Raw genomic sequence first — 8149 nt, forward strand, 5'->3', positions numbered from 1 at the left:
TTTTTCCTCTTCATAGCCAGTACACAGCATGGTTTTCTTCTGTCATTATACTTATATCAAATATATTCTGTCGTCTTTATCTTATTATACCTTTGTTGGGGAGATGAAGCACAACACGTACATGGAACAACACAACCAAGCAATGTACCGAGACACTTGCCTCAACACGTCAACTACATCAATTCCCGGCACAACCAGAATTACCTCCAGCTGTTGGTAATGATAAAGAAGACATCGCCTCTTGGCTTACAGGCTGCTAGAGCTGGAACAGCCATGGCTGTCTCCCTCTGTCATCTTCTGATGAAATATCCCATCTGCACAAAGATATCCTGCACGGAGGCTAGTGCCGCAGTTACTATAATGTCCGCCATGCGTTTACCATTCCACGTCTTGAATGATAATAGAGTCAGCTGTCACTGCAAGTGGACGTTATTTATGGATGACGGTCTGTGAGGGGCGGGGAAGAAAAGAGGACAGAGAGTACGTAGATACGTGAAGACAGGAAGGAAGGAGCTACTGAGACTCTGAACATGTGATGCTTTGTCTGGTACACTGTATTCTTCCTTTACAGACGGTAGTACTCTTGTTGTCTGCTATGACTTAAGTACTTTTCTCGCTGTTACTACAGTTGCCACAGCCTTCACAGCTGCCACTTTGCTTGCTGTATCAGGTGATGGTATTCATAGTGTTCGCATTATCCCCACTTCCGTTTCCAAGATAAGGGCTATACATACTACCACAGTATATACAAAGACATCTGTTCACCACGTCATATAACAGGTCTAATATGAGTGTGAAGTAAACATATGCCTCACGGAGTAGCAAGGCATCGACACTAGCAAAACTGTTACTAGCACATTTGTCTGCTGCTTATATAAGTAATTTCTTAAATGTTATTAGTGACAGAGGCTGAGAGCCATTGTGTCCACTCTCTAGAATTGCGAGATTCATATAAAAAGATCTTAGAGCATATTTTTTTAAAATCGGCAGATTAAGGTCAAAGTCACAAGGTCAAGGATCTTAGTCAACTCATTCACTTAAGCCTCTGAAATATGTGCACTCTGACCCTATGTATAGTTGAAGGTCGGCGGTAGATCATCCTGGCCTTCCTGGCCTGTCTTTGTATATATGTATTAATGGAGGATACTCAAGACTGTCTGGTACTATCAGCAATTACTCTCACCGGCAAGGACTACTCCATGGGAAGCCCCCGCACTTGTGCGTGTGACCCGTCGGAACATAGTGTATATCCCTGACACCCCTACCCCTCGGCCCAGCGCCGGAGTCGTACATCAGCTGAACATCCCCCTGGCTGTGCAGGAGGGATTCAATCTTTGCACTTCGACCCGACGTCCAAGGCGTAAATCAACTGGGAACTTCTGTGTGACTCAGCGATGGACGATAGCACAAGAGGAGTAGTGTAAAGATGGAAGAGACGGAAGCACCGGCGGAGAGGACAGCGTTAGACGAGACCGTAATACTAGAGGAGACGGGTCGACTGAGAGGTATTGTCGTACTAAAACTCCTGCCGCTGCTGGAGGAGACGTTAGGGCGGGAAAATATGATGGAACTAAAGTAAGACGATACATCCAGAGGAGTTGGTAGTAATGAAGAAAATAACATCATTAAAGGAAGAAGATAACGCATAAGAGATTGTAGCACCAAGGATGATATTTACGCAACATTCCAGTCATCGTCACACTCTGTGTCTGCCTCGTGCAACACAGATGTAAAATGAGTTATCGCAGAAAGTAAATTTCATCATAAGAGAGTATGATCAACAGTGTTTCCTTTCTAACGTACGAAGCAAGTTAAGTACATTGATGGCTTCATAATGATCACTACTAAATGCATGATATATTGATTATAAGCTTTGCTCTGTGAAACTTCCTGTGCAATGTAGATTTCACTCAATTATATGTTTATCTAATTCATAGAAGTATCCAGTCCCACTTTGATCTTAAGTTCTTTTGATTGATTAACTAATTACTATTATGACGCTCTAGTTATGTAATCTCTCAATGTACATTTTCAGACGAATGGCTCATTGAAATCAGTAAACCGTTCTTTATTGATCTATTGATTTATTCCTCAATACTACACTGAATGTATGTACGTATGTACACAGATATTCCCCTGACAGTAGACCCACAGATCACTTACAGCGAAGACATGAGGACCGGAACACAAAGATTAAGGGGAAAACAAATAGGACAAAAGTGTGCATGAAGGAGGGTTAGCAAAACTATCCAGGGATTATCCGTGTCGTATGCCGCTTTGGAAGGTTCGTCTGACAGTGTGCTGGCGGGATAACGTGTGTGTGTGTGTGTGTGTGTGTGTGTGTGTGTGTGTGTGTGTGTGTGTGTGTGATCGTGCTGGGTCAACAGCGCACATCCTTTCTCTCTCATAGATTCCCATATATCCCATAAAATATCACGTCTTCTCTTTTCCATATACATGTTTGTTTCTTTTTTTTTCAATGTTCGAACTATCCACTCCCGCCCAGTACAGCGAAAATAATTCTCCATGTACCCTGATTTCCTAATACAAGGTTTGTTTCTACTCGTTACGCGTGGTCCCAAAGCCCCAAGTAAAATTTCTACATCACCTGGGAATTTTGTGGGTGTGAAGAGAGTTTATAGTACTTCGTTATTTCATGAGATGTTTCAGTGGGTCAGATCAGAAAATGAGAGCAAAAAACTAAACCACACTCTACCTCTGAAAGATTCTTCAAAACCGAAACATTTTCTATACTACTGGAACTCAAGTATTGGCAAGATTTGAGATGAGATAATATATGTCATATCATTCTTATGCTTCAGGCGCTAAGTACTGCAGGAACTGTGTGGTGGTGAGAACGTTCCTTTCTACTGCTGCAGGGATGGGAGGTGATGGCATGTAGGATTGTGGTGATGGTGCAACCACCTTTACTACTGCAGATGGGCGTTCATGGCACTACGTCTTCCTCCCATGCGAGTGATAATGGTAGGTTGCTCTTTCCTCAACTCCTGGAGGGTTTGTGGTGATGGTACGTCCTCCTCTACCGCTGAAGGGGTTCAGTGTTGATGACATCTCCCCCCACCTCTCTACTCCTGCAGGAGATAGGTGATGGCTGGACGATCCCGTCTTCTGCAGGAGTAGATGGTGTGATGATGATGGCCCGCCCATCTTCCATCTCCTGCAGGAATGAGAATCGTGACGGCACACCCCTACATCCGTACCTCTTCCCCTAGGAAGCCCGACTTGGCACTCTCTGTGATTTACGACACCAGAAAGTTTGGCATCAGCAGAATTTATTACAGTGAATCTCGAGACTCGGCTGTGAATTTGTGGCTTCCGGTCGCTGAGGAAGATTGAGCGTACTGTTGTAGTGTCGCACGGCTGGGATTTCGTTTATTGTGTTCACAGCCGTTCGCCTGTGACGTATATGTGGTGTGTTTATGTTGGTACAGTTATGCCCTGGCACATGTTTACATATAGCACTTATGAGCTTCTTATGCATGATGAGTCTTGTGATAATGATAATGACGATAATAATAGTGCTATTGACAATAATAATGGCAATGATGATAACAATGACAACAATATTACAGAAATAACTGCAGCTAAAGGATGACAGTATACAAAGAAATTACACGTAACAATATACAAGGGCTTATAGAAAGGAGGAGTGTTAAGAAACAAGTCTATACACAAAGGCAGAGGATATTGCACAGTTTGTATGGTATTGGTAATGTTCAGGGTTGACAGTGAGACTGTTCTCATAATGGTCCGTCAAGACTCGTGTAAGATGCAACGGCAGCTCAAGGGACTGGGATATCATGTGACAGAAGGTGACTGTGGTGAGAATAGCTGACTGGTACTTTTGGATTATTGGCATAAATGACGCCAAATGGATCTCTCTATCGGCTTTCCTAGTGTTCAGCATTTTTTACGCATGCGTTTATACAATGCGTTGGACAGTAAAAAAAGAAAGAAAAGAACAAGCGGAGGAGGCATAGGCGTTTTTAGGAAAAATGAAAGCAGTGTAGATGTTCTTTTTAGTTCAGGTGCAGAGCACAAATGTCTTCTTCAATGCAAAATGTAGAGTCGGTAGTTTGAAATTTTTGTTATAGTACCATAGCGTTCCTTCCACCTAAGTCTCTTGTCCATTGTTTCACGAGAAAGGTTGGGGGATTGGATCCTAGAAAATAGTAAAAGGATACGATACGTCAGGAAACAAGGCTGATGTAGATGAACATCGTCTTGATTTTCCTGATAGTGAAGTGGTTGGCGGTGGTCCAGTTCTATAGGTTACTAAGGACGTTATGGATGGTGATGTAGCTGGGAGAACTGTTGCTTATACTGTTGCCAATGAGTCGTACACATACTTCCAATAAACAAAAGTATCCATTGCTCATAAATGGTATACTGAATCAGATAGGTCTCATGTCTGAGCCTCGTGGAACGCTGCAGCACATCAGAGACTTTGTGATGAAGTGTCCATCGGAAACGCACACCATTTGGCAAGAAATGTTTAACATCTACACATCTAAAACTGCCAGACAGACCTTGATAAGAAAGGGATTGAAGGGAATTGGCCGTATCCGGATCCCATTACAATACAGGGAGTTAGGGAATTTCATTATTAAAACCGAATTAGCTGCTGCTCAGTCACACCCGACAATTCCATCTTTCGTCCGACTCTTCAACCATCCGATGATTAATTCGATTGTGACAGCTGACTCCTCGCTGTTTAGCCACAGTTATGACCATTGCCACGGAATATTCATCATAACAGACCTCGCCTCCCACTTAAACCCGCTCATACACACTGTCCTCCGCCACTACTGACCCCACGGGTGACGCCTCACCCCCATCATTCATTGTTAATACCCGTTGAAGGTGGGCATATCACGTATCCGCTGGGAACCGTCCTGGGACCCAGGCGCCAGGCGCTGGTCACGTGGGGAACGAGAAGCGATATCTGCGGAAACACGTCTTGTCAATCAAGCGGGAGGCGACAAATGTAGGGGGAGTGAACCTACTATTTGCATGGGGTCCTGTTACACCCGGGCCACGGGCTGCTACGCGTCAAAGAAAACGGAGATTGGTGATGCTAATGAGGGAGAACACGCGTGTGCTTTGTGTGTCGTGCGAAATGTTAGCTTTGAGTCGTCTGTGTTTGTATTCCTGTTGTACATGTCCCATAATCGTTGTTGTTTATTGCTGCATCCGCTGGGAAACCTCAGTGCCTTGGAAATGTAATTTGTAACTGGGTCACTTTGATAAACATTTTGGTGATGTTCCAGCAATCTCTGGAGATGAAAGTTATAGTCTCACAACACACCTCAGAACACTAACTATTTGATAAGAACAAGTCGAAGCGAGGGAGTCTCTTCAAAAAACTTATCACCTCCAAGGAGTCCATCCTGTCCTTGCTACTGAGTATAGCGCAACCTTAAGCTTAGGATTCCGTGGAAAACGGGTCCTGGGTTAACACTTTTCGCTTCAAAGAAGACTATCCTGTTCCTTGTAACGGATGTACCTTAACCTTGACTGCAGAACCCATTGGAAAAGATAGCTGAAATCATATATATATATATATATATATATATATATATATATATATATATATATATATATGTGTGTGTGTGTGTGTGTGTGTGTGTGTGTGTGTGTGTGTGTGTGTGTGTGTGTGTGTGTGTGTTTTCGTGGTGGCAGGGTCTCCGATCTGAGAAGATTGACACCACTTTGTTACGCCTCCGTAAAGCCCATGTGACAGCCAACCTTCTAATCTGCATATCCTGGGGGAAGGGTTGGTACAATGACGCTAGATTATGTGAGGCCAGACATGAGAAAAACCATGGGAGTGAGCGAGGCTAAACGACAAAGACTGAAGCATGGCAGGGACTGAGAAGATTTATTTGTGAAATACTCCATACACACTGGATGGTTGTAAACAAGTGAGAGGCTACATGAGTTCACATACGATAGTAATACATCGAATAAGGTGTACAAGTAAAAGAAATCTGTTCCCTACAGCTTTAAGAACCCAAGTAAAGCAAACTATACGAGATGCTGGTGATTTAGCTTCATGGGTTCAATAGTGTCGAGACGATGTGGCTACAAAACTTGTCAGGGGAAGAAACATGCGCTGAGGTGACCCCTACGGTAAGGAGAAGCAGTGAGAGGGGTTTTGTCTTAGTATTTTAGTACAAGACGCTGCTAAACTCTTCCAGGATGCCCACTGCAAGGCTTATATGGAAGAGATGATATTCAGAAACTTCCGACTGCTGGATTATCAGTATTGGTGTTCAGTGAGGATGGATACTTTATCTCTAAAACTGAGGAAGAAGCTTTGTCAGACTTTCCTCGATGTGTAGACCTGAGATTCCTTGTCTCAGGTCAGTCTGGAGAGGGAACATTCGTCCTTCTAGATCTTGGACGACCGAGGCAGTGTGACCCAGCCCGTGACGTTACACCTAATTTGGTCTTGATGACCCTGGGACGCCCACACCCCTCCCTCCCTCCCTCCCTCCCCTACGCACTAACTCTGATCTGCATATCGAAGGGACAGGGAAGGGGGAAGGCTGCGGAGAAGGAATGGAGGGAGGACTGAGGAAAGGAGGGAGGGGAGATACGAGGGAGAGAGCAAGACAAGGATGGCGAATAAGAGCAGCTGGAGGGTTAGGAGAAGGAAAGATAAAGAAGGAAATAGCAAGTTGGTAATGTGGGGGTGAGGGGCTGGTGTTGGGGAAGAGGAGGGGCGCTAGCAACGGAGAGGGTAGGAGGTGTCCTTGATGAACAATGGGTGAGACGATGGTGATGGAGAAGAGTGGGGAGAATGGAAAGCGTTAACGATGGGGAGGAGTGAGACGCTAGTAACGCTAAGGATGGGAGGCGTTAGCTATGGAAAGGAGGTAAGACGTTAGTAAAAGGGGAATATGGGAGGCGTTAGCGTGGGGAGGAGATGGCATGGTGGAGAGGTGATTGAATGATGCTGAAAGTAGGAAGTGGATGAGGCGTATGAGACGGAAGGAGTAAAATACCAGTGGTAATGAGGATGTAGAGTGCTACAGACGTGGATGAAGCGGAACTTACAGTAAAGATGGAGGGAGGCCAGGGGTTTGAGACATGCAGAAAATAGGGCATGAAGGATGGAATGATGGTAAGGTCGTAAAGAAGGGGAACATGTGAGGCAGTAAGAAGGGGATGAGAAGGTGCAAACGTGTGAGGCGCTAAGAATAGGGTGAAAGTGAGGCCGTGAAGAGGGGAAGAAGGTGAGACACTAAAAATGGGCTGATGATGAGGCCGATGAAAAGGGAAGAAAGTGAAGCTTTACGTAAAGGAATGAAAAGAGGAGTTAAAGACCGGAGGAGAAATACTAAATAGGGGGAAGAGAAGAAACGTTGAAAGATGTGAAGGTAAGACGCTAACGACGGGAGGAGCTGAGACGTAAGAAACTGGGGAGGTGGGACAATAGGAAAGACGATGGGAAAGTCAGATATTAAGAATGGGATGAAGATGACGCGATAAGAATGGGGAGGAGGCGAGATGTTAAAAGTGGTTGGGAGGTGTAGTCAAAAATGAGGTCTGGGTAGGAGGAACGGGAACAGTAAAAAGGAGGAAAACACTGTGAGAGATGAAAGTGAAGCAAAACGTGTTGTAGAAGAGAATGGAAGAACTGAAGGAAATTGAAAACTTGGAGAACAATAGATTGTGCAACTTGAGGAACAAAAAGAGTTTGGAGGATAGTTTACTCGTTAGGAGAAGTTATAAACTCTAACAGATGAGAGACAGGTTAAAAGAAATCGCAATTTGGAAACTGTTGATAGACTAAAAGGAAAATTAAGGAGCCCGAAACTGATATCAACTCAAGAGCAGAGTGATTCTTATATATTTAGATATATTAGTATAAGCTGGCAGCAGGTTTTCTCCAGTACACATAGAATTGAATACGAAAGCATATCTAGAATTGATAATCTTTTTTCTTACGTTCTCTAATCTTCTCAGTAGTATACTAATGTTAATGGGTGCTCAAACACCAGTTGTCCAAAGTTATCCATTTTATTTCATTCAAGTTTTCGCCTTCACAGAGGCAGCATTATCTATCTATCTATCTATCTATCTATCTATATATATATCTATATATATATATATATATATA

Source organism: Panulirus ornatus, chromosome 13 (assembly GCF_036320965.1).
Source record: "Panulirus ornatus isolate Po-2019 chromosome 13, ASM3632096v1, whole genome shotgun sequence".
Lineage (NCBI taxonomy): Eukaryota > Metazoa > Arthropoda > Malacostraca > Decapoda > Palinuridae > Panulirus > Panulirus ornatus.